The 25,936-nt window shown below is 38.6% G+C and overlaps 1 protein-coding gene and 1 non-coding gene across 4 annotated transcripts in view; one reads left to right on the top strand and one right to left on the bottom strand.

Moving 5' to 3' along the window:
* Positions 1-25,936, top strand: part of THRAP3 (thyroid hormone receptor associated protein 3) — a 61,718-nt gene that overhangs the window by 8,197 nt on the left and 27,585 nt on the right. For 2 of the 3 annotated variants that reach the window (XM_037149832.2, XM_037149833.2), the window contains one exon: positions 7,763-7,870. The gene's annotated coding sequence lies outside the window, so the exon portion shown is untranslated. Of the gene's footprint in view, positions 1-7,762; positions 7,871-10,270; positions 10,304-25,936 lie in introns of all 3 variants that reach the window. The other variant, XM_037149834.2, reaches the window with a different exon arrangement.
* On the bottom strand, positions 20,251-20,382 carry LOC119052568 (small nucleolar RNA SNORA51). The gene has a single exon (XR_005083160.2). It is a non-coding gene; the product is annotated as a small nucleolar RNA SNORA51 (small nucleolar RNA).

Genomic DNA, 25,936 nt, shown 5'->3' with positions numbered 1-25,936 from the left:
GAGGTCTTGATTTTCTCAGATGAGTATGATGAGAAATGGAAGTCTGCTTCCTCTCAAAAGCCTTTTTTAAAAATTGGAACTGTGGTGCAAGTTGCTCAATCTTTTGGAGTATCTGTTCAATTTCAAATGGAGAGAGAAGTCACTGTTTACCTTCAATAGGGTTATTGTGATGGTTAGATGAATAGCTCAGTGTCAAGGCACATAGTAGGGATTCAACAAACTAATTTTATTATTATATAGGGTAGATGGGCTGCTTGTTAACTATTTGGAAATGGGAAGTAGTCATGTGACATTGTCTGAAAGGATAATGTAAAACACCCAAACCCTCAATTTGATAGCAGGTGGAAAGCACAGAGTATGTGATAAAAGTATTTCAAGATTGTGAGGGAAGGGTGGCTTAATTGTTCCATAAACAATTCTGGAACAGTTGGCTAACCACTTTAAAAATTAGATTATCTTAAAATATATTCTGTTGAAATGAGAACTAGAGAGGTACAGAGTAAAGCAACAAGGAGGTAGCATTTTCTCCCTCAGATCTCCATCATGATTTTAAAAAACATGACAGTTATTGCTGGCCACGATGTGGAGAAATGGGCATTCTCAATTCTGTTGGGAGCAATGTGAACTTCTGCGGACTCTCTGGAGAACAACAGTATATATCTTTTAGAATGATTATTACAGTTATTTTTGTTAAGTGATAAATGGAAAGAACCCTAAATGTACAAAACTCTAGGGAACTGCGTATATTATAGTACCACTTTATGCAGTAGAATGCTAGGTAGAAAAGAGAAGTATTACGAAGAGTCATAATAGCAGTGAGTAAAAAAAAATGCCCAGAACTGATGGTTTTGTTTGGTTCAGAAATCTTTGTGACTCCATTTCCTCCTGTCAGTGTTTATTAAGTATGTACTGAGCTTGAGATTTTTTGGAGGGGAGAAAAAGTTACCTTGAGTACCTGGTCTAGATCTGCGCAGGCTAATTCACTAGCCACATGTGGCTAGTTAAATTTAATTGAAATTCAATATAATTTTAATAGTTTTCATACACGCCAATAGGAACACATGACTGGTGGCTACCATAAGAACATTTACTGTATCTCCAAGTTCTGTTGGACAATGCTGGTCTAGTTTGCTTTTTCATGGTTTTGTTAGCATCACTTCTGTCTCTCATACATGGGGCCTCATAGTAATTGCTTTTTTCTCCACTTATTTCACAGAGAAGGATTTATTTTTTAAGTTCTCACCTGAGGGCATGTTTATTGGTTTGAGGAAGGGTGGGGCAGAGAGAGAGACAGACATCTATTGGTTGCTTCCTGTATGTGCCTGTACCATGACCAGTGATTGAACCTACACCTAGGTATGTTCCCTGATCAAGGATCAAACCTTTAACTTTTTGGTGTGTGGGATGATGGTCCAATCAAGTAAGCACCTGGCCAGAGGAGAGTCAAAAATGTTTTCAATTCCTTTTTTAAACAGATGGGAAGAAAAGGAGAAAGAGGGAGAGAAATGCCAATTTGTGGTTGCCTCCTACCCACCTCCTAGTGGGGACCTGGCTCACAACCCAGGCATGTGCCCTGTCTGGGAATCAAACTGGCCACCCATTGGTTCACAGCCCTCACTCAGTCCACTGAGCTATACCAACCAGGGCTTAAATTAGTTTTTTATGGGACTCCAGAGGTTGTAACATGCTTCTTGCCTTAACATGCTGCCTAGCAAAGACATTATTCATAGGGTGCACTCAGTCAATGTTAACTTAATGAAACATTTGTAAAAGTGCTTAAACTTTTTAAACGTACATTGTTTTAGATCTTTATGTTAGTGTTTTTAGAAGAGGAATAGCCAGTCCTGATAGGCCAACTGAGTATCTTACTAAGGGGTCATTCTCAAAGGCAGACAAGTGGTTAGCAGTTATGTTTCAAAACAAAACATTAAACCAAGGAGAGGGACTGGAGATTAGGGAGAGAGGGAGCAGAAATCAAGAGGGAGACCTTTTTTATTATATATACTCTTGTCCAGTTTGAATTTTTCTGTGTATTACTAAAAAGAGAAAAAACTAGGTTAAAAGAACATTTCCGTTCAAGTAAAAGTTTATGTTAATATCACAAGTTCTCTGATTCTGTATGCATTTTTCCCTTTTTTAAAACCACGTGTGCAACAACAGGAATCTTGACATCATTACATTAGGTGACATAAGCTAGACGTAGAAGGACAAATGTATGATTTTGCTTACATGAGGTACCTAGGGTACTCACAGCATGGTGGTTGCAGGGATGTCACTGTTTCATGGGTCCCAGTTTCAATTTGGGAACATGAAAAAGTTCTGGAGATAGATGGTGGTGATAGTTGTGTAAGTGTAAATGTACTTAGTGTCACTGAACTGTGCACTTAAAAGTGATTTTAAACTTGTGTTATGTATTTTTCTTTCTTTTTTTTTTAATATTAAATTTTATTTAGTTACTTTTCAAGTACATTTTTTTTTTATCTATTTCTCCCATCCCACCTGCCCGCCCGGTCTCCCCCCTCCCTCCCATTCTCCCCCCCCAGTCCTCATCTCTGTGTCTTTCATACTTGTTTCTCAATGTATTTTTCCACAGTAAAAAGAAACGATATAGTTAATACTTGTCATTCAACAAACAGCCCTGGCTGGTGTGGCTCAGTGGTTGAGTGCTGCTGACCTGTGAATCAAAGGGTCGCCAGTTTGATTCCCAGTCTAGGGCACGTGCCTGGGTTGCTGTCAGGTCCCCGGGGGTGTGCTAGAGGCAACCATACATTGATGTGTCTCTTTCTCTCCCTTTCCCCTCTCTAAAAAATAAAAAAAAAATTGTTTTTAAATATTTTTATTTTTATTTTTTAAAGATTTTATTTATTTATCTTTAGAGGGGAAGGGAAGGAGAGAGGGAGAGAAACATCAATGTATGGTTGCCTTTTGTGTGTCCCCTGCTGGGAACTGGCCTGCAGGGAACCTGCCTGCAACCCTGGCATGTGCCCTGACTGGGAATCAAACCGCGATTGTCTGGTTCGCAGACCCGCACTCAAATCTACTGAGCTACACCAGCCAGGGCTTTAAAAATATTTTAAAAAAATAAACAGAAAAAACCCAAACATGTGCCTAGATGCTGGGAATACAAACAGGAATTTGATCTGGTACTTACTACCAGTATTAGTGATATTGTAGGACTGTTAGTTTTCAAGGAAAGAGAGGCTTATGTTGTAGGGAAACTGGTAGCTTATACAAATTTTGTAATGGATAAAATGAAAAGTGAGAGAAAGTATCTGTTACGGTTTCAGGTAAGACCATCTTATCCTGTGGATGAATAGGACTCCTCAGATGAAATGTTATTTTGTTCCCAGGCACCTCATGCATGCAGACATGATTTTAAAAGTCATCAGTCTAAGTAGAGACTATCATGTACAGATGGCATGTTGATCCCTCTCATGTAAGTTGAGAACCTGGGGCACAAATGATGGTGTCATTTAGGAGGCATACTCGATCAGCCTGGAATCAAGTACAGGCTTGGGGTTGTTGCCAGAGTGCACTGCTTCTTAAAGAGGCTTTTGAAGATGTAATAAACAACTTTTATTCTGAATCTGCCGTAAAGCCAAATTCTGAATTCTTGAAAGAGAAAGTGATTGTTAAATGACCGTATGACTGCCCATACTAGGTGGTTGAAGTCCTTTTCTTTTCACTGTCATTTTGGCCTTGACATGATGAATAATATAATAATGTTTATTTATTAAGTACTTAATACGTGCTAAGCACTGATTTAAGAACATTACATACGTATTAATTCAGTTTTGAAGGCAATCCTAGGTAGTAGGAACCAGCTTTACCTATGAGAAAACAAAGATAGATTTAATTAAGTAACCCATGGTGGAGGTGGGGAGCAAACCTAGGCAGTCCGACTTGAGAACATGCACTCTTATTTATTGGGCCAGGGGTTTATAAATGGCTTTGGAATGATTGATTACTAATTTTATTTGTCTCACTGTGAGTTGCTGGATGTAAGTATTAAAAAAATGATAGTCTGTTATTTGTGACTTACAGTTTTGCGAAATACTGCTCTTTATCCCTGTTTGGCCGTGTGCACTAAATGCCTCTGTAGTGAAATGATGTAGAACCAGAGTCGGCAAACTTTCTTTCGTAAAGGTCTAGGCAAAGCTAGGCTTTGGGCGGAAAGAGGCAAAACTGAGGCTATTATGTAGGTACATATCAGAAAACTTTTCTTATCGGCATAATTAAAAACAATAATTGAATGCAATTTTTGTAATACAGATCTGTTAGTAGAAAGGAATTCTTTGGGGGATAAAATTTGACTTGGGTTCACAGTTAACCTATCAAAATCGATGGCAAATACTCACCTATGAATGTTGAACTATATAGTGACATTAATCTGTCATCTTGAAAATATCTTTTCACAAAGAGAGGTACTGCCAAAAACTAATACTAATTCATGAGTGTATGATTTTAATTGAGTATATTCATCACTTGGAAGGTACTTATAGAATTCTGTTCAAGTCTCTTGACATTTGCCTTTAGTATGTCACTACCCTGCGGATTAGTCATCTCCAGGTGAAGATTAGATGGAAGGTCCATGGTTACACAGTCAGATGGATTTTGCAATATGGAGATTTCCTTTGTACTCGTATTGAGGTTGGAAATATGCTGGAACTGTTGGAACTAAAAATATGTTGGCTTAAAATTTGTGTGGGGATGGAGATCTCATTGCTTGTTTTAACATTTGCTAGCACGGGAGTGAATAAAGTATCCTGACATTACTTGTGATTTAAGCAGTGTTTAAACAGCATTCAAATTAATTTGTTGCAGTATGTCTCCCAAAGAAGTGCTATTTTATTTTGCCTTGGAGTTTCCTCTTTTTTGATGTATGTTTATTTTATTTTATTTTTATTACTATATATCCTGCCATACCCTCTCCACCATCACCCCAACTTCCCCACTCGATCTGTAATTTTCAGTAGAACTTATTTACAAATGTTATCAACTCTGCAGTAAAAGCTAATTTCCAAAACCGTTCAGTATTCGGTAATAGTGTTTAAGGGTGGTTCTTGTTCAGAAAGTTTCCAGGTTCAGCCCTGGGCTTTTTGTTTAAAAAAATAAATAAAATTTTACCTCTGCTAAGCCAGCCATTGAACTGCTCTTTGGTAGGGCAGGTCAGGATTCTCTTTCTATTTCTGATAAAAGTTTACAGAACTGATAATAGTTAAGTCTACACAAGTGAATTGAGAGCTAATAAAGGTCTCTCTTGACAATACTGGCTCAGCTTAAAATTTTGCAGTAGCTCAAAAATTTTTTGGAGAGTGCTGCTGACAAAAATAGTACAGAGAATAACTGTATGTTTTTTTGTAAAAAGGAAAAAAAGATTTTATTTATTTAAGGAGAGAAGGGAGGGAGAAAGGGAGAAAAGCATCAACGTGTGGTTGTCTCTCTCGCAGGCATGTGCCCTGGCTGGGGATTGAACCAGAGACCCTTTAACTCATAGGCCAGCCCTTAGTCCACTGAGCCACACCAGCCAGGGCAGAATAACCATATGCCTTAAGTAGTTTACATTTTTTGCAAGCTTTGTAAGTTTGTACAACTAAGTCCTTTTCGACACATTTTAGCAGTCCAAGTTCAGGTTGTATGGAGTTAGTGTTCTCTCAACTTCTTTGAAAAAAGTTCTTGCTTGTAATTCCACACAGACTATTCGTAGAGGCTGACTCTTCATTCACCTTAAACTCAGCACTGACTACTCCAGTGAACAACTGAGCAGTATCAGTAATGTCTGTGAAATGATCAGGAGCCAGGGAATGTTACTCAAAGTCATTTGCCTTTTTTCTTAAATGCCTAACTCTGGAGCAGTTTCAGATTTATATAACAAAGAAAATATATGTATACTCCATTTTGCATCTCCCCCATTAACAGTAGATAGGAGCCGAAAAGTATACCTTTGCCTGTCTGGATGACATAGGGCCAGTTGGGGTGGTGGTGCATAGAAACTGGTGGCAGGGATGACTCAGGGCTTCAGAGGTCTCCTTCCATCCGCAGAGTAACTGAGGTCCAGAAGCTCAGATTTGCTTCTCCACCATTGGTGCAATGGAAGATCGAAGACTTGTTGGGATGACAAAATTCTTGCCAACAATCTAAGACAGGGTTAAGGAAAGAAATCTGATGGGAGAGTAGAATGGAAGATGGTGTGTGTGTGTGTGTGTGTGTGCGCGCGCGCACGCACGCATGCACATGTGCGCACGCTCTCTCTGGTTAGAATTTTAAGGATGGATGTATTGGAATAATTTCTTTCCTTAATTCCGTGAGGTGTAGAGTAAGCAGTTCTCTGTCCTGTAGCAGTCATGCGGATTTCCCTCAAACCAATGTGTGCCTCAGCGATTAGAAATAGGGAAAGAAATTTGGGTGATGTAACAACGTAGGATGAATTCCAGGAATAACCTGCAAGGATATATGCAAAAGTATTTTGAATGAGTTTTTGAAAATGCTATGTTTTTACTTTTGGTCAACTAAGTAACTGTAGACCAACATTATCGTTAATTTGGTTAAAGGTTTGTCTGAATGTTAATTTTATCTAGATAAAACAGTCTTACCCTGTTAGTTTTAAGGGTAGGTTTTTGATGCCTGTTTGTAATGTTAATTGCCTAGTTACCTTTAGGTCAAGAGTTTATTGCTTGGGTAATCAGTTTACTCAGCAGACACATATCACTGTTGGGGAAATCAACATTCACAGAATGAGATGAGTGTAAGGAGATACAGGTCTGGGGTAACACAGAGAAGCAGTACCTAACTCAGCCAGGGCAAGCCAGGGACAGCTTTCTGGGAGAGGAGATCCTCATAGGAATGAGTTTGGTGAGACAGGAAGAGGTATTCTAGGCTGAGGGTTCCCTGTGTACCAGTAGAGACCAGAGTTTCAGGAAATACATGCCTTTCTTTTCTGGCCAAATAGGCAAGGGTTCAGCTGTGTGTAATCCACCATTTCAGAAAAAGCCAAGGTGGGTATCCTTGACTGAGTGAGTGCTGAGTAAATGGAAAATTAAAAAAAAAGATTAGTGGTGAGTCTGCATCTTTAGATTTGAATTATGGTGCCTTCCTACTTTATAGAAATGTGAAGGAATGATAAAGCTTTAATAAGCTAAGAGTGAGGACATTAACTACGTACATGAGCTTGTTGGTCTTGGAACTTTGTTTTCTTGTTTTGAATAAACACCCTATATAGCGTTGTTGTATGTGTCCATGTTAGTAATGTGTAGGTCTGGGAATATTTAAACAGCTGGATCAGAAGGGTTTGTGTGTGTGCGTACTTTGAGGGATGAGGATGGGGGGTTACTTTAACTTGAACTATATTTATTAAATTTAGTTCAGCATACCTCAGTAAAAAAATTTTTACCTCAAATATCTAATTCTTCCAAAGTAATTTTTCAGGTTGGATTATGGAGTTTGTGAATTTGTCTTGCATAATGCAAACCATAATGTTGCCACCTGAAATGTTGCCAGTGAAAGTATCAGGTTATAAGAGGAAGGTTTTGGCTTTCCATACTGCATCCTTACTGTAGGAAGTTGGATGGGTTAAAACGTGTGTGAGAGACAAGCAGACAGGGACAGTCAGGCTGACATACTTAGAGAAGCCTGTGTCCATTTGGAGTGAAACTGAGGGCTGCAGTAGATTTTTTACTTACAGATTTCAGAGGTCTGTATTTCAGTTTGCAATCTGCAAGGGTTAGGGAGCTATTTTAACACTGCTTATTTCTTCTCATTCCAGAATTGTATCCTGACTTGGTAAATTGGAGAAGCCAGCAGCATTGCCAGTGTTTCTTTGAGGTAGTGTCTGTTTGGGATCCAGTGCAAGTCGAATCATTGTTCAAATAAGGTAAATGCATGGTGGTAAAAGGAACTAGTAATAACTTCACTGACTTCTAAACCCAGTCTTATATTTAGAGTTGTTTATTCATAAGATTACTTAATGGAAGTTCCGGACTCTTGAATAAGTGTTTGCATTGTAATAAACTGAAATAAGATGGTAAGTAGCTTTGCTTCTCTCTTTAATTCCTTTCTAAGTTATAGAATCAACAGTTACTTTTTCAGTTTTAACTGCCTTTTGAGTTCTTTAATAACACATGTATTCACTTTGGAAATATTTAAAAAGGTTATCTATAAACTTTACGTGTAAGTATTGTTAATATTTTGGTGAATAATCTATGTATATGTTACTTGGATATGTGTATTTGTAATCAAAATTGGGGTTGCACTGTCTTGTCACCTGGTTCTTGTTAACAAAAGCAAATCTGCATTTTTAAATGACTCATGGCATTACATCATGGATGTGCCATATACTTTAGTTCCTTTTTGGTAGACATTTAGGCTTTTCTCTCCTTTTTCCCCAAGATAACTATGTGATGGACATGAATAACTTCATGTATACAGGGGTGGACAAAAGTAGGTATATATAAACACAGGGTTTATTCTTGTGTTATTTATTAATTATTATACTATTTATTTTTAATACATGAAAGAACCCCTCTACACAGATAATGTCAGGCCCTTGTCAGCTCCGCTAGGGTTTTTATGAAAAACAACAGTCATCTCACCCCCTTCCCATGCCTTCAGCAATCATTTCCAACTCTTAAGCGTTTCTTTCCATGTTATTCTAAACAATAAGGTTATTTTGCTACTTACTGATTTTCCAGTTTTTGGTATTATCTGTTACCTTCCCACCTTGGATAGTAGCAGTTTTCTGGAAGAATACCCTGACTACCTTACACATCCACGTTTATTGTTGCTCTGATTATAATGTAATTTTGGTTAGAGCAGCATTTAGTGTTGACAATATTATGGTTGAGTACACCTTATCACAACTACATAATGTTGTGTGCTGTAGTCCATTAATGTTCTTTTTTTTTGTACAACTTTGTGTTTGTTAATTTTTTTCGCTTGCTTAATTTTCATGTTTTTATTGGTAATTCCTCTTTGAATTCTACCCAAAAGCATAAATCTTGCTCAATGCTGGAAGCATTTAGGATATATTACAAATATTATCTTCTTGAAGGTGCCTTCTGATCTCCATTCTAGACATGTACTCTAGGTTGCCGCCCAGCAGGCACACGTGCCATCGCTGCGTCATCGTCATGATGGTTTTTCCTACCTCACACTGGATCCTCTTATCTTTTTTTAGACTGTTCTTGATTTAATCACTTGTTTTAGAGGAGCACCTTTTCCATTAGCTTCCCGAGAACAACAGGTATTGAAGATACAAATTTTCAGACACGCATATTTAAGAATGCCTTTATTTTGCCCTTATATGACTTTAAAACGTTTCCCCCCCCCGCGTAATGATGTTATTGTGGCTCTTCTCATTCATTGTGCTAGTAGGTCACTCAATGGACTGAAACTTAAGTCCCTCAGTTCTGGGAAGTTTTCTAGAATTATATTGTTGATTTTTCACCCCTTTGTTTTTTCTACTCTTTTTCTGGAATTTTGTGTGGATATTGGATTTTTATTTTATTTTTATTTTTTTAAAAATATTTTATTTATTTATCTTTAGAGGGGATGGGAAGGAGAGAGGGAGAGAATATCAATGTGTGGTTGCCTCTTGTGGGTTCCCTGCTGGGAACTGGCCTGCAACCCAGGCATGTACCCTGACTGGGAATTGAACTGCGATCCTCTGGTTCACAGGCCCATGCTCAATCCACTGAGCTACACCAGCCAGGGCAGGATGTTGGATTTTTAGAACTGATCAGGCAGGTTTGTGTCTTTTTATTTTTGTTTTTCCCTTCTCTGTGTTTTTCTACTTTCTGGGATCTGTCCTTGGCTACGGTTTTTAACCTTTGTTGTAGTTATTCACTTGGATATGTTTATATATTCCATATTCAGCAAGAATTCTGTTTCATCAGTCCTACTTCATGCAACTCTTAACAGCCTCAGTCCCTACAAGATACGCCCTTGATACGCTTGCAGAAACGTGTGCTCCTTCAGCTGCCAGGACAAAGTGACAGTTGGTTCTTTGCATGTTCCCAAGTGAGTCAGGGATTTCAGTCGCAATAAATTACAAACCATTTTCTCCCCATCTCTCACAAAGGCTTTTCAATTTGCTACTGTCATGGATGAGTTGTTTATTGTGGTAAGAACCCTTAAGATGAGATTTACTTTTTTAACAGATGTTTAGTGTACAAGTACATTGTTCTCTGTAGGTACAGTTTTGTACAAGATTTGTAAAGCTTACCAGCAGCTCAGTGCACATTGATTAGTAACTGCCCATTTTTCCCTTCCGCAGCCCCCTGACAACCAAGCTTCCACTCTTGAATCTGTGAGTCATGCCTAGTATTTTATTTTTTTCTTATTTTTAAAAAGATTTTATTTTTAGAGGGGAGGGAGGGAGAAAGGGGGAATTAGCAATGTATGGTCACCTCTCGTGTGCCCCCTACTAGGGACCTAGCCTGCAACCCAGGCATGTGGCCTGACTGGGAATTGAACCAGTGACTCTTTGGTTCACAGGCACTCGCTCAATCCACTGAGTTAGTTACACCAGCCAGAGCTATTTTGTTATTTAATGGCTTGCTTTTTTACGTTTCTTTAACTGGGAATTTTATTTTTGTGTTAAGAAGATAAAAATCTTACTGTTTAAAATCATATTGTTAATTATTTTTCCCAAACAGTGGTTTATTCTTTTTCCTAGTGATTTGAAAAGCCACCTTTGTAAGGGTATATTGTGTGGTATATTTCTAAACTTTGTATTTTATTCCATTTAGCTCTCTAATCGTGTGTTAATACTCAAATGTTTTTATTATTGTAGTCTTATTCACCTTTAAATATTTAGTGAAGCATGCTTTTCTTGCCTCTTTAGCCTCAGCAAACAAAATATAATTGATTATTTCTATACTTCTTATTTTTATCCGTATGGAAATATGGCAGTTCAAGAGACTGAAATATGAGGGGCAGGCAAAGTGGGAGGAAGTGGGGGTGTCTATAAGTGTCAATAAAATAAGTAAATATTATGCATAAATGAAGAGACTTAAGTATTGGAAATTAAAAAATAAAGACTAGAAGGACATGTACATAGGAAGTCAATTGGCATAATAAACATACTAGATTTTAACCTTAAGATTCTTATTTTTGTCTTTTAAGGCAGCTTTTGATTCTGTCATTAGACACTTGATTGCTTGTTTCTGTGCTTGTTCTCTGTATTAAGGATACCAGTAGTGAGCAAGACAGGCAGGACCCCTGTTCTTGGAAGCTCACTTTTTAGTTAGAGAGGGGGCAGGTATGGTAAGTTCAGGTTTTCCTGAGTGCTAGGGAAAAAATAGGACCACAAGATAACTCAGGGGTAGGGGAGCAGTGAGGTTTCAGTAGGTAATATACTAAAGGAAGACCTGGTGATGACCTGAGGTCTGAAGGATGAGAGAGGAGCCAGCCATGCTTGCAACTGTAGAACAGTGTTTATGTGGAGACAGTGGCAAATGTAAAGGTGCTCAACACTCTGCATGCCTGGCTTGTTCAAGGAAGAGAAAGAAAGCCGCCCTTGTCGCTCAGCGAGGGGGATTGGAAGGGAAGACAGTGGCTTGAGATGATGTCGGAGACGTAGGCAGGGGCCACATCATTTAGAATTTTGAAACCATGGCAAGCCAGAGCTTTCACATATAAATATGATGAATTCAGTTTTGTTCCTTTTTTTAAAAAGCAACTGTAAACTATATAAGATGTCCTGGGAAATAATTAGAATATAGATAGTTGAGAGGGGCAGCACTGATCACACATATCCGAATTAAGTTCTGGCTGAGTGTTTGGATCCACTTGGTTTTTGGGGTAGTTGAGTTGTCTACAGATTTAGATAGCTTTGAGTAGTGCCTTAATCACTTTATTTTAAATGGGAGCAACAGGTTGGGTTCTTTTTATTTCCTTTGTAAACTCAGGTGATTGGTAAGATTCAAAATGATAGATCTTGGAGTCATTTTTGGTTTCTTATGTAGAGTTGTTGGTGTTTAGGGCATCTCTCTTTTTTCCTTATCTGATGAAATGCAGATGTGAGATGGAAAGGCATTAGATAGTTACCTCAACAGGAGAGTCTTAGTGGATAGAGATAAGAAACTTCAAAAATAAATGAGGAATTTAAAAATGATTAAGTAATTTTGTATTAGGTTCACAATTGAGCATTTGAAAAGACCTAATTATTGTTATCTTTTAGGACTGCATGGTCAAGAGAAGTCTAATGTGTGAATCACATGTAATTAAGTTTTCTAGCAGCCTTATTTTTTTAAAAGCAGATGAAATTTTTAATGATTTATATGATTTAATATATCAACATACTGTCCTTTCAACATGTAATTAATATAAAAATAGTTAAGGTGTTTTACATTCTGATTTTTGTGCTGAGTCTTTAAAATGCAGTATTTATTTTGTGTCCACGGTTCATCTTTAGATTAGCCACATTTCACGCGCCCAGTAAATATGTGCTCCACGTGTGTATTGGACAGCGCAGCTTTAAAAGCTCATTCATATACCTGAAGGAGCAAATAATGAGATTTAGTTATTGAATTATACCCTCCTACAATTCAAACATAATTTGAAGCAGTGATGGATGAACATAAAATGGTACAAACATGCAAATGTTTTTCCCCCTCTAAACCTCTGTGGATAGACTTTTTTGAATAAGATGATTTGATCCTATAAAAAACCAGTGTCTGTAAAACATGTCAAACAAATTATTCTCTTAACAGAGTTGTAAACAATTGATGTAGAACTCCACGTAAACAGTGAGGTCTGTGTGTCAGTGGTGGGATAATTACTTGGTGAAGAAAGACCATAATCCTGGTTCTTGGAATCTGCAAATAATAGCCATCAACCACTGGTTCTGACTCCCTTTCCAGGTGCCCTGGTTAACAAGCTTGGTAGGTGGACTTAAAAAAAAAAAAACTCTTCAGGTGATTACAGTGTGGACCACTGGTTGAGGCCAAGATGTTACTAATAATAATTTCATTAAAAAAATAGATACTTGCCCTGGCTGGTGTGGCTCAGTGGATTGAGTGCCAGCCTGTTTGGTTCCCAGTCAGGGCACATGTCTGGGTTGTGGGCCAGGTCCCCATTGGGGGCGTGTGAGGCAACCATGCATTGATGTTTCTCTCTCTAAAAATTAAATAAATAGTAAAAAAAAAAACCATGCATACTTAAGTGTCATGATTGGCAGTTTAATTTAGTTTTTAAAAGTTTAAAAGTTTTAAAAGTTTTTCCTTCCATAATTAGAGCTGGAAGGAAGCCATAGGCATTGGTGTCTTTATTAAGTTAGAAAAGCTGAGAGTTCCTCTTTTAAAAAATGAGAAGAAAATGTTCCCCAATGATAACATACCTATTTAAAACAGGAGCTAAAATTGCTGTTACCCTCTCCTGGGGATACAGGAGAGGAGCCTCTGGGGTGAATTGAGATTTAAGCTGCTGACTGCAATGCTGTTCGTTCTGTTTCTCTAATGATAAGATTTTAATTGTATAGATGATCCTGTGCATCATAGACATCCATTGAGTAAATCCTCAGAAGATAAAAGTTGCCCACATTGGGGATATTGTGATGAACGACTTCCTTGTGAATGGCTCCTCGGGTTGCTGTTGTTTTTCTCTGCTAACATCCAGCAGCAAAGGTTTTTTTTTTTCCTGTAAAGGTCACGACCTTAGAATAGGACCTTCTCTTGCTTCTATATACCTCCTCAGTGAAGCATTCGCCAGTTTAGCCAGTAAAAGTATGAAACATTTTATTGTTCTGTGTAGGGAGACCTCATTGCTTATTACTAATAGCAAGAAAATGGAATTAGTGGTCAAATCTGTTTGCTGTCAGAGAAGTTCTAGTCTCTCTCTGGGGTTATAGCTCAGTGTATCCTATGGAGCTCACCTGCTGTATGCCAGCTAGCTTACACATTTAATTCCCATGCGGATCTTTCGAGGTATAAGTCAGTTTTGGAAGATTGAGTATCTCATTCATCTGATGAATGGAAGAGCCAAAATTTGAACCAAGTTCTCTTGGGGGGGTTAAAGCTGCTACTACTGCTTGCAGAACTTAGTCCAGTATTATAAAGTAAGTCTCAATGAGGGTTCTGTCCATTTGGGACAGTGCATTTTAGGTTGAGTGTTTGTTTCCACATATTCCCTCACTTATACCCACTTTTACACTCACCTTGAAGTAACATATTATGGAAAACTGAATGAAACCTGAATTATAGTCTTAATTTCGTTGCTTACTGTGGGTTCCATTTTCATTGAGCGGGGATTTCCCTGTTATTACCTACCTTGGTCTTCGTAATTGTCAGTATGGACACCATTACACCCCCCCCTTCCCCAAATAAAAATTTTGTTTGAGAATAATGTCAGGCTTACAGAAAATTGCAGGGTTAGTGTAGAATTCCCATATTAGTTTGCTAGGACTGCTGTAAGACAGCACCACACATTGGGTGGCTATGTAACAGTAATTTATTATTTCATTGATCTGGAGGCTAGAAATAAAAAATATTAAAGCATTGGCATGATTGATTCCTTCTGACACCTGTTAGTTCTAGGCCTCTCTTAGTGGCTTTCAGATAATCATCTTCCTGTGTCTCTTCACAGTGGCTTCCATCTGCCTATTTCTGTGTCCAGACTTCCCCCTCTTGTCAGGGTACCAGTCCTATGTCTGTAAAGATCCTGTCTCCTAATGACATCATACTCCACGGTACTTGGGGTTAGGGCTGCAACATACAAATTTTGGGAGTCGAGGGGCAACAAAGTTTAACCCATAATAGTTTTTGTATTCCCTATGTTGGATTTCCCCTATTATTTACATCTTACATTTGTATGATACATAATGAGCCAGTATTAATACATTATTATGGACTAAAGCCTTACCCTATTTTTATCACATAAGAAAACTTCATTTCAAAGAGGGGGTGTGACTTGGAAAAGTTTTCACCACTATTGACTTCCTTTCTGACTTTACTCTGGTGCAAGCAAAAGAAAACTTTCAAAGTCTCATTATGAGCCTGAAGAGATAATAAGAGATTATTTTCTACCTGTAATAACAACAGGCTGGGGAGCTTGTCTTGTTTGCTGCATGCAGCATAAAGCATGCCATGAATAAGTGTTTGATAAATTTTGACAGAACAGCAGAATGCTCTTGGTACTTGTTGGATCATGTTACTTTTTGGAGAATATACTCACACCAATTTAACCAAAGTAACTATAAACTACAGCGATTGTGAAACTTGTTTAAAGAGAAAACACTATTTAAAAAATTGAGAAATAATTCTGTATTTACCTTTTCAGTAAGTACCTCTTAGTGCAATGTCCTGTTTGTGTTTGCAAAGCTTAGCCTACTACCCATCCTGAAATCTTCAAAAGTAAGTTGTACGTTCAGTATTACCCACACTTCACAAAAGAATAAACCGAAATCTACAGAGGTTATTACTTAAAGTCCCCCAGAATTCCTGTTATTCCAAGTCACCTCCTTTTGCTATGACATAACTAGATAAACTGTACATTTATAACACAGGGTGACAGCAAGTAAAGTTGAGTTTACCGCCTACATACTGATTATACCTTCAGAGTACCTTTAGGAGGCATATTTTTAAAAAAATACATTTTATTGATTTATTTTTAGAGAGAGGGAAAAGGAGGGAGAAAGGGAGAGGAATGTCAATGTATGGGAGAAACGTTGACTGATTGCTTTTTGCATGCCCCAGTTGGGGATTGGGGACCCGGCCTGCAACTTGGGCATATTTCCTGATTGGGAATCAAACTGGCAACATTTTGGTCTTCAGATTGGCGTTCAGTCCATTGAGCCACACCAGCCAGGGCTAGGAGGCATATTTAATAGTAAAATAAAGTGGTGTGTGCCCTGGCTGGTGTGGCTCAGTGAATTGAGTGCCAGTCTGTGAACTAAAGGGTTGCCAGTTTGATTCCCAGTCAGGGCATATGTCTGGGTTGCAGACCAGGTCCCCAGTAGGGGACTTGCGAGAGGCAACGACACACTGATGTTTCTCTCCCACTCTCCCTCCCTTCTCCTTGCACTAAAAATAGATAGATAAATGAATGTGTGTAAAAAATTTTTAATGCATTTTATTAGCTTTTTTCAAGCTAGTGACTTCAGACTTTATTATTTGTATGTTTTTAATTTTCAAGCATTTTGTTTTCTGTGAATATTGTGTAATATCCCAGATGTTTTAAAACTTCTGTATGTTCTCATTTCTGACTGGGGGAGAAACAGCAGTTCAATTGAAAGAATGAATAAAGGGATTTCCCAGCAAAGGTTAGTTTTCAGTATCTTTAATTATTTAATATTTTCTGGTGTTAAGTAATAAAAGTTTATAAACTGATTCTGGAAATAAGGCCTGAAATAATTAGTGCCCCTCTGCATGCTATATTCTGTGTCAAATTGGATATACATATCTCATTGAATTTTTCCTACCTTTACAAGTTACTGAGAAGTAAGAAGGTCCTGGTCATGGAAGGGGTGGAGTTTGCCATGTCACTGGGACAAGAAACTAATTCAGTCTCTAAAGAGCAGGAAGGAGATGACACCTGTTTGGGCCTGTGGTAAGGAAAGAAGGTAGCAGCGTCCCTACCCTGGCCAGAGTCTCTGTAGCAGATTCCCCGACTCCTGCTGGGAATTCACCTTTCCCAAGGGAGACTGGTGCTGTCTGAGTTTGTTAGTGTAGGTGGATTGCTCCCAATGTAAGTAATTAAAATTTAAGTATAGTCAGAAGGTAAGTGGCTGAGCCCCTGATCAGCTAGTATCTATCTACTTTCAGGCAGACTGGCTAGTTTTTATGAAGGAGTAGACTATGATATGAATCGTAGATGATTTTTTCACAAGTAAATTTCACAGTTGATCGGATTGGGAGTGGAGGGGTAATTCTTTTTGAAAAGCAAAAGCTTAACCCTTACCATTTAATTCCTCTTTTAGGACATGGCTAAAGTAGGGATGAGGAATGTCCTGCTCAGTTTGTGCAAACTTTTTCTTCCAGTGATAGAGCTGTTTCACATCCTCATTTTGATGATGAAAAAATGGGTACAGAGAAGTAAAAACTTGCTCCCAATAAGGGTTCTGGGTTTATTAGAAGGGTTTTGGGTTTACTTTGGTTTTGGTAAATTTCTCTCATCTAAGGTGCTTGAACACTTGTTTAGTGCCAACTTAAAAAAAATAAACACAGTTTTTAAAAGTTTTTGTTGTTCACCGTTGGCAATGAAAAAGATCAGTTCTGCCATCCTCCGGGACTCTTGATATGTTTGGGTGATGGGTGAGAGAGAAGAAAGCAGTTTGCAGTAGCCAAACAGAACACCAGAGAAGCGTCTGTTGTTTTACTTGATGGTTGGTGCTTGGGCTTGAAAGGAGGGAAGTCAAGAAGAGAAAGGTAGGCTCCCTGCTAGATAGGCAGGAGCCCATAGTCTGTACCCACACAATACCTGCGAATATTCAGAGGCAGGGTGGCTTTTGGAGACGACCTCTGTCAGAACAGATCAGAATAGCCCAAAGCATTCAAAGTAAGTAGCAATAGTGTTAGAAAGGAATTACTCTTTTTCCTGAAGTTTGGAGTGACAGCTGAAAGATATCATTGGTGTTTTGGGGGTTTTTTGCTATGCGGTTTGGTATGAATTTTCTAAGAGACAGATAACTGTTTCTGTTTACCATCCAAAGAAATACTAAGGCTAGAAAAGGAAGAACAGAGGTGGACTTTTTGGAGGACTTGAAATTGAACCTTTGTGGCTATGAGCTGGCCCAGTATTTCCCTCATTGGCAAAATTCTTGACCTTGGGGAAGAAACTCTTTATTATTATAAAATAGTCCATGTGTGCTTTTATGCCAGGCTTGCCATTCCTTAATTGCTGTACCTTTAAGTTTCTTCAGAGCTTACCCTCAGGGAAACTGCTTAGTGCTCACTTAGAAAAATTATCCATGTGTCCATGAGTAGCTAGCGTAAGTGTAAAAAAAAAAATACTTTACCAATAAGATTCTTTTTTTTTCCCTCCCCCAAGGAATTTTTTTAAAGATTTTATTTATTTATCTTTAGAGGGTAAGGGAAGGAGAGAGGGAGAGAACTATCAATGTATGGTTGCCTCTTGTGCATCCCCCTGCTGGGAACTGGCCTGCAACCCAGGCATGTGCCCTGTGTGGGAATGGAACCACGATCCTCTGGTTCGCAGGCCCGTGCTTAATCCATTGAGCTATGCCAGCCAGGGCCTGTTTCGTTTTTTTTTTTTTTAATGTAGTGAAAAAAAATACACATAGTTGGGCCTTTTGTTTCTGCAGTAACCTTGACATAAGAATCAGTTGCCAGATGCTATTTCTCTGGGGGTGTGGGTTTTATCATTGTCCCTTAATCTGGTTCTGAACACAAGTGACCCGGTGCTGAATTGTTTCTGTGAAGTTTGTGGAGCTGGTTCCTCCTTTGAATTCACTTTCTAGCCTGACAATGACTATTAAAGACAGTTGAGAATTTGTTTCGTAAACAGGTCTATTGTTAACATAAGTGAACCGAAATATGTCTCATTGATAAAAGTTATTTTCAGGGCTTGCATAAAAAAGCACACTGGTAAAAAAATTACAATATTAAATATTTCTGTATATGCCAAACAAGTAGTTGGAAGTGAGCTCACAATTTTTACAGTGGATTTTGGAGTCTGTAGACTTAGAGGCCTTAGCTTTTTGGGGTGGTTAATCAAAAAATATTTAATACCCCTGGCTGATGTGGCTTAGTGCTGGGCTGAAAACCAGTGGTTCACTGGTTCATTTCCCAGCCAAGGCACATGCCTGAGTTGCAGGCCAGGTCCCCACTGGGGGGTGGGAGGGTACATGTGAGAGACAACCACACATAGAAATTTCTCTCCCTCTCTTTTTACCCTCCCTTCCCCTCTCAATCAGTCAATATTAAAGAATTTCTAGAATCAAAATTTTAAAAGATGTAGTTTATAAATCTTTTCCCCTCTCATAATTTTCTCAGCTGTTATGAAATATTCACACTTCTAAAAACAAGTTGATAAAACAGCCCACATTGGCACTGGTATTTTGGATTACTTATGTACTGTAATTAGAAGATAGTTTAACCTTGTACTTGGAATTTACTTAAAATGTGTTTGATTTTAAATTGGAGTGATTGTTATTTGCTGACAAATGATTCTCCTTTCAGACTTAGTTGCAGAGCATAAATGGAGAAGCATGTAGAGGGTGAGCCATTTGGTCCCTTCATTAGGTTTGGGTTTTTAATGTTAGCATTCTCTGATGTTTTTAGGGGAAAGAAATGGGAAAACAGCTGTGGAGACTGTCAGTATCTATGTGAACTTCACTAGGATTTTGACCATGAGTAGATCCCACCTGCAGAGAGTTGATGATTTTTGAAGCTGGATGATAGGCACACTTGGGTTTCTTACACTACTTACTGTTGTGTGTGTTTGAATCAACCCTTCCATAATAAAAATCAGTTTTAAAAAATAGAGCCCAGTTGGCTATAAGGCCTGCCTTTCTTAACCGTCGTTAAAGTTATAAAAGAACAAAACAACTTCATTGTGGTGAGGTCCCCCCAAATGGACTTTTAGTGATTAATGTGCAGTTATATTTATTTAGGGCCATGTGGGAATTACCATTTTAGATTTAAAAAAATATCTTACAAAAAAGTAGGTAGATGTTTTAATTCTCTGTTACAGATAAAAGAATCAACACCATTAACTGTGAATGTTACCAACTTTTTTTAGCATAATGTAGAAAGCTACCTGTAATCACTGGCTAAACAATTACACATAAGAAGTAAATGCTCTGTCCTTTCTGTTCACTTCCTTTTCATACCTTCATGCTCCACAGAGGTAACCATTGTTTATAGTTTGCTTTAGTGCTTATATAGATCTGTCTTTTATCTACTGATTAATTTTAGAGAGGGGAAGGGAGAGAGAAAGAGGCAGAGAGACATTGATGTGTGAGAGAAACATCAATTAGTTGACTCTCGCATGCACCCCATTTGGGGACCCTGCTGCAACCCAGACGTGTGCCCTGACTGGGAATTGAAACTGACCTTTTGTTTTCTGGGACAACGTCCAAACAGCTGAGTCACACTGGTCAGGTCAGGGAATAGATGTGTTTTATGTGTACACCTGTACCTATGTATTATACATTTTTAAAGCAAGTTCTACCAAATTCCATATAATTAACTAAAGTTTGAGAATTATTTATCTATTTATTTATCTATTTATTTATTTATTTATTTATTTATTTATTTATTTATTTATTTATTTATTTATTTATTTATTTTCTCTCCATGTTTCCCTATTCACAATACAGATCAGGGAGAGGGCCTGGGCTGAGGTGTATATGGGGCGGGTTTACTCTACCGCCTCTTTCTCAACAGGTGGTGTAAGAACACAGCCTGTGGTAGGCACCGGGAGGCCAAGTTTGAGAATTTTAGTAATGATTTTTTTTTACCCTAGAGAAACCCACAGCTGCTCTTGAGTCTGTTTTCCTCTTCTCCCTCCACTTTCCACAGGAAAGTGTAATCTCCTGAGAAAAGCGTGAAATAGTAAACATGTTTAATATTTCACCTGAGTCCTGCTTTCCTGCCCGTAACTATGGGCCAGTGGCATGCAGAGCACAAATCAGTCCCACTGCTTTGCCTATAATCCTTTGCAAATTGTAAATTGCTTTCTTTTCTTTAATTTTAATTTTATATATTGACCTTAGAGACATCAGTTTAGTGTTCCACCCACTGATACATTCGTTGGTTGAGTCTTGTATGTGCCCTGACCAGGGATTGGACCTGCAACCTTGGCGTACCAGGATGATGCTTTAGTCAATGGAGCTACCAGGCCAGGGCTACATCGTGTGTGTGTGTGTGTGTGTGTTGTGTTGTGTTGTGTTGTGTTGTGTGTGTATGTGTCTATGAGGATGCGTTTATTAAAGCTGGGGACAGTGAAACAAGAAAGGGCTTAGCATAGCAGAAGCCACAGGGGAGCCTAGCCTAGGCTGCCTGAGCGCCCTGGGAAGTCAGAGAAAAGACACCTTTGGGGTAAGGATCAGGAGATCAGCCTGTGCCAAACTGCCAGCTGCCCATCACCTTAGAGTTTAGGAGACGAGTGCCTGTGAAGAAGGAAGTGGAAGAAGGAGGAGAAGGGAATGACTTGGGCTGCTCCCCAAAAGAACGTGCGTGTATCTTTTATCTCCCATCATTTGTGTCTTTTATCACCAGCAATTTCGGAGGGAACTAGGATAGCTAAAACTGTTTTTGAAAAAGGAAGACATTGGAGAATGTTTGTTTGGTTGTCATCCCACAGAAGCAGAGGGTGCCTGTCGGGTTCCCCGTTAGGGCACATAGAAGAGGCGACCAACTGACTGATCCATGTCTCTCTCACGTTGATGTTTCTCTTCCTCTCTCCTTTCCCCTCTCTCTAAAAATAAATAAATCTTTTTTAAAAGTACTACAAAGCTATAGGGATCAAGACTGGTATTGGTATAAGTGTAAACATGACATCAGTGGAATAAAATTGAGAGTACAGAAATAAACCTTCACATGTGTGATCAGTTGATTGTTTTACAAAGATGCCAAAACATTTCAGTGGGGGAAGAATAGTCTTTCAACAAATGGTACTGGGACATTTGGATACCCACACACAAAAGAATGAAGTAGACCCTTACCTTACACCGTAACACAAAATTTAAATCAGAATGGGTCATAGATCTAAATGTTAGAGCTAAAAGTATATAAAACTGTTAGAAGACAACTTAGTGAATCTTTGTGACCTTGTGCAAACCCTTCTTAGACATGACAGACATCAAAAGCACAAACAGCAAGAGAAAAAAGATAAATTGGACTTCATTAAAAAAACTAAAATTTAAAAACCCTTGTGCTCCAAAGGTTAGGATTAAGAAATTGAAAAGACAACCTCCAAAAATGGGAGACTGCAAAACTTGCATTGAAAGAACTTGTATTCAGGATTTATAAAGAACTGTACAACTCATTAAAGGACAGATAATCCAGTAATTTGATTTTAAAAATGGACAAAGGATCTGAATAGACAGTTCTCCAAAAGAAGGTACACAGATAGCCAATACACATATGAAAAGATGCTCAGTGTCACTAGTCATTAGGGAAATGAAAATCAAAACCTCAGTAAGGTAGCACTTGACACCCAGATGGCTGTAATAAAAAAAGACAATAACAAGTATTGAAGATGTAGACAAATGGGATCCCTCATATGCATTTGGTGGAAGTATAAAATTATATAGTTGCTTTGGAATATAGTTTGGCAGTTCCTCACAAAGTTAAGCGTAGAAGTACCATATGGAATGAGCAGTACCACTCCTAGTTATGTATCTCAGAGATAAAAAACATTTTCACACAAAAACATGCACGTGAATGTTTATAGTACATTATGCATAATAGCTAAAAACTGGTAACAACCTCAGTGTTCATCAGCTGATGAATGGATAAAATGTGATGTATCCTGGTGGGAAAAAATGATTGATGTGCTATTGATAACATGCTACAACACTGGTGAGTCTTGAAAACATGCTAAGTGAAAGAAGCCAGTCACAGAACCCCACGTATTGTGTGAGTCTATGTATGTGAAGTGTACAGCACAGGCACATGGATTAGTGGTTGCCTAGGACTGTGAGGGTGGGGGGTACGTGGAAGGAGGTTTTACTGTTTTAGTTTTTCACACTATTTTTCTGCTGTGTTCTGGTTAATCTTGAGAACAGTGCTGCACTGAAAGGTCTGGTGTAACAGGTACATTCTAGAGCAGGGAATCCCCCCAGAAAGAGGCTGGTATTGAGCTGCCCCTCTGAAGGATGGATCCATTTCCAAGCAAGGACCGTTTTTTTACTTTTGGTCATTATGTTCCTGCTTTTTGGTATTGCCTCTAATTACACAAAGCTCTTTGTTCTAACTGGCTTTCCCAGTTTAGGCTCTCTGAAATTATCTGCAGCAGAGACATTCCTGCTGTCTTTGGCAAGGGATTTATTTTTGCACTGGATGTTCTGAGTCAGATTTCCGGCAGAGCCTATTTTCATTTTTTGCATATGTCATGAGTTAGAGATAGGGGTAAGGGAAGAGAGCTGTTGGCTGCTTTGGTTAAGCATCTGAGCTCTTGTGGTTCAAGGTAGTTATACTTCTGAGACTGATTTTTATTTTTAACTGGTCAAATTCACAAGAGACTGATGGGTGAGGTATACCATGGAGATAGCCCATAAGGGTAATGGTGACTCAAACATAATGTTACAGTTTGAATTCTGAACTTAACAAGCTGTATAGAACTTTGGGGCGGGGGGGGGGGAGCAAGTTACCAACTCTCTTAAGTCCTCACTTCTTCTGTAAAACAGGTATAGAACATGGTACTTAATGAGGTTTGTGTGTATAAATGAGATAATGCTGACGGTTTCTAGCTTCTCTCATCTGGCACATCTTAGTATGTATTAGCAATTATTATTGATAAAGTGCCAGGGACTCAATTTCCAGTGGATACAGACCTGTCGAAAAAGCCACTATTTGTGTAGGGCAGTCTTTCCTGGTAGGCAGGTCCATGCAGAGACTAAATTCAAGTTAACAAGAGTTCAGTGAACATACTCAAGACAGAGAGCTGGAGGAGCTAGATGTTTCTATTAAGTCAGTCAAAGCGGGGTAGCTAAATTATCCTGCTTGAGGAAATGATGTCTCCCATCCTTTCAGGTGAGTCCTGATTTAAAGTCTTTTTCCCTATTGCCAGCATAAATATTCTATCTATAAACTTTACATTGCTAGATACAAATGCACCGCCCCTTGCCCCCCTACCCCCACCCCACTCCCAGCCTGTCAGCCAGAGGCAGAGCAAAAGTCTTTTTGTTTGACTTGGTTAACTTTTAGGTTTATTGATTGGTTGCCTTCTATATGTGCCCTGACTGGGGATTGAACCTGAAACCTAGGTAAACATGCCTTGACCAGAAATTGAACCCACAGCCTTTTGATGTATGGGACAACACTCCAAACTACTGAGCCACACTGGCAAGGGCTAGGTGGATATTTTTCTTTAGATAATTATTATGGATCATGAAACCATATCTACCTTTTTCTCTCAATTTGTTTTCTACTTTCAATATTCAGTATTCCTAAAACTTGTGCTTATCAACTCATCATAAGTGGTTCACATTTCAGTGTTTTAGTGTATCTTAATATTTACATCTTAAATTAGAGATTTTCCCAAAAGGATTCCATCTCATGTTCAAATTTTTGCATTTCTTTTTGGAGGGTTATTTCTTGGGAAAATTTTCATAGTGATCGTTCTTAACCTTTGTTTTGACCATGAGTTTTCTTTTAAAGGGTGATATTTATTAACTCTCTTGAAATTCTTTAGGCTTAGATCTTATTTGGGACCTTTAACACTTCTTCCTTGAATTAATACTTGGCATTTCTGCCATGGTACCATAGAGAAAGAGTTGGTAATGAAAGTTGGATGATAAAGGTACTTCTGTGCTTTGCTATAGAGAAGCAGGTGCTGCTAGCAGAAGAGGCTGGTGTCTGTCAGAATATGTCAAACATGGTTTGGTCTTAATTGGTTGTAATGCAGACATTGAAGTGAGAGTTCACGCTGTGAGAATGCTCTGATACGGCCTTTGAGATACAGGAGATCTCTTGAAATTGAATATATCCTGTGAGATAATAAGTTTGATATTAATGGGAATGAGAAAAGGAAATAAAAAGGATGATTTGCCCAGCAGAGCCCTATACAGACATTAAATTACAGTAGTGAAGCCATTCAAAGCACTTTAAATGTAGGGAGGTGGAAGAGGGTTTGGGGGGATAAACAGTGATGGAAGGAGACTTGGAGTTGTGAATATACAATACAATATACAAGTGATGTATTATAGAATTGTATACCTTAAACCTATATAATTTTATTACCACACGTCATCCCAATAAATTCAATTTAAAAAGACACGTGTAAATATCTAGAATTCAAATTGTTTGTCATAGGCATTAATTTCCTAGCCCAACTCAATTTCCATATCCTTCCATGGATATGGAAGGATAAGCCCTGGCTGATGTGGCTTGGTGGGTTGAGTGCTGGCCTTGTGGCCAGAGGGTCGCTGGTGCAGTTCCCCATCAGGGCACGTGCCTGAGTTGCTGATGTGCAGTTCATGGTTGGGGGAATGTAGGGGGTAGCCAATTGATGTCTCTGGTACATTGCTGTTTCTCTCTTTGTGCCTACCCCTCTCTCCAAAAGTAAAGAAATAAAACCTTTAAAAAAAAGGCGCTTTTTTTTTTTTTGTGGTTCTTTTTAAGTAAGTTTTTCTGCTTTTTGAATATAAGCCTAGTATTTACGGGCTGAAGGCTACTAGTGTGGTTTCTGTGTGTTCTAGCCAAGTAGTTTGCCACAGCTGGAACCCCAGGGTGGCCTATTGAAAGGCTTTATTTGGCACTAATTTTAGGGAGCCAATCTGCCTGCCCAATGTAACCTCTCAATAGGCTACCTACAATATTCCAAACGTGGGGTGAACTGTAGTTAGTACTCCCAAAGTGTGTGTTCTGGTGAATTCAGCAGCCGTCTCTCATGTGCCAAGCACAGTGCTGGCATGGCAAATGTAGCCGGTGTGAGAGGGGCAGAGGTGTAATTGAAGTCTGTCTTGTCTTGGAGGGGTCTTGATTTAGAGAAGCTTGCTTTGGCCTTCTCTGCCAACATTATTCCCTTTTCTTGGAGTTGAAAAATAAGATCTGTGTTTTTAACGCTATAAAAGTCATGTAATTATATATTTTAAGATCTTTTTTGCATTATGTTTTACGTAAAATGTGTCTGTTCCTCGAGAGCTATGTTCTTTCAAGGACCACTGATCTGCTTGGTAATTAGACAAGTGGTTTGGTGGAGAGGCTTGGGCTTTGAAAAGGGTGGTGGGACTGGAAACTACGTCCCAACTGGCTCTGCAGAGCAGTTTGAAAATGAACCCTTGCTCCAAGTGACAAAATTGTATCTGAAATGA

This window comes from Artibeus jamaicensis, unplaced genomic scaffold, assembly GCF_021234435.1.
Source record: "Artibeus jamaicensis isolate MK-2021 breed Jamaican fruit bat unplaced genomic scaffold, CSHL_Jam_final scaffold_847, whole genome shotgun sequence".
Classification (NCBI taxonomy): Eukaryota; Metazoa; Chordata; class Mammalia; order Chiroptera; family Phyllostomidae; genus Artibeus; species Artibeus jamaicensis.
The sequence above is the reverse complement of the archived record's forward strand: the minus strand, read 5'-3'. Positions and strand labels throughout refer to the sequence as shown.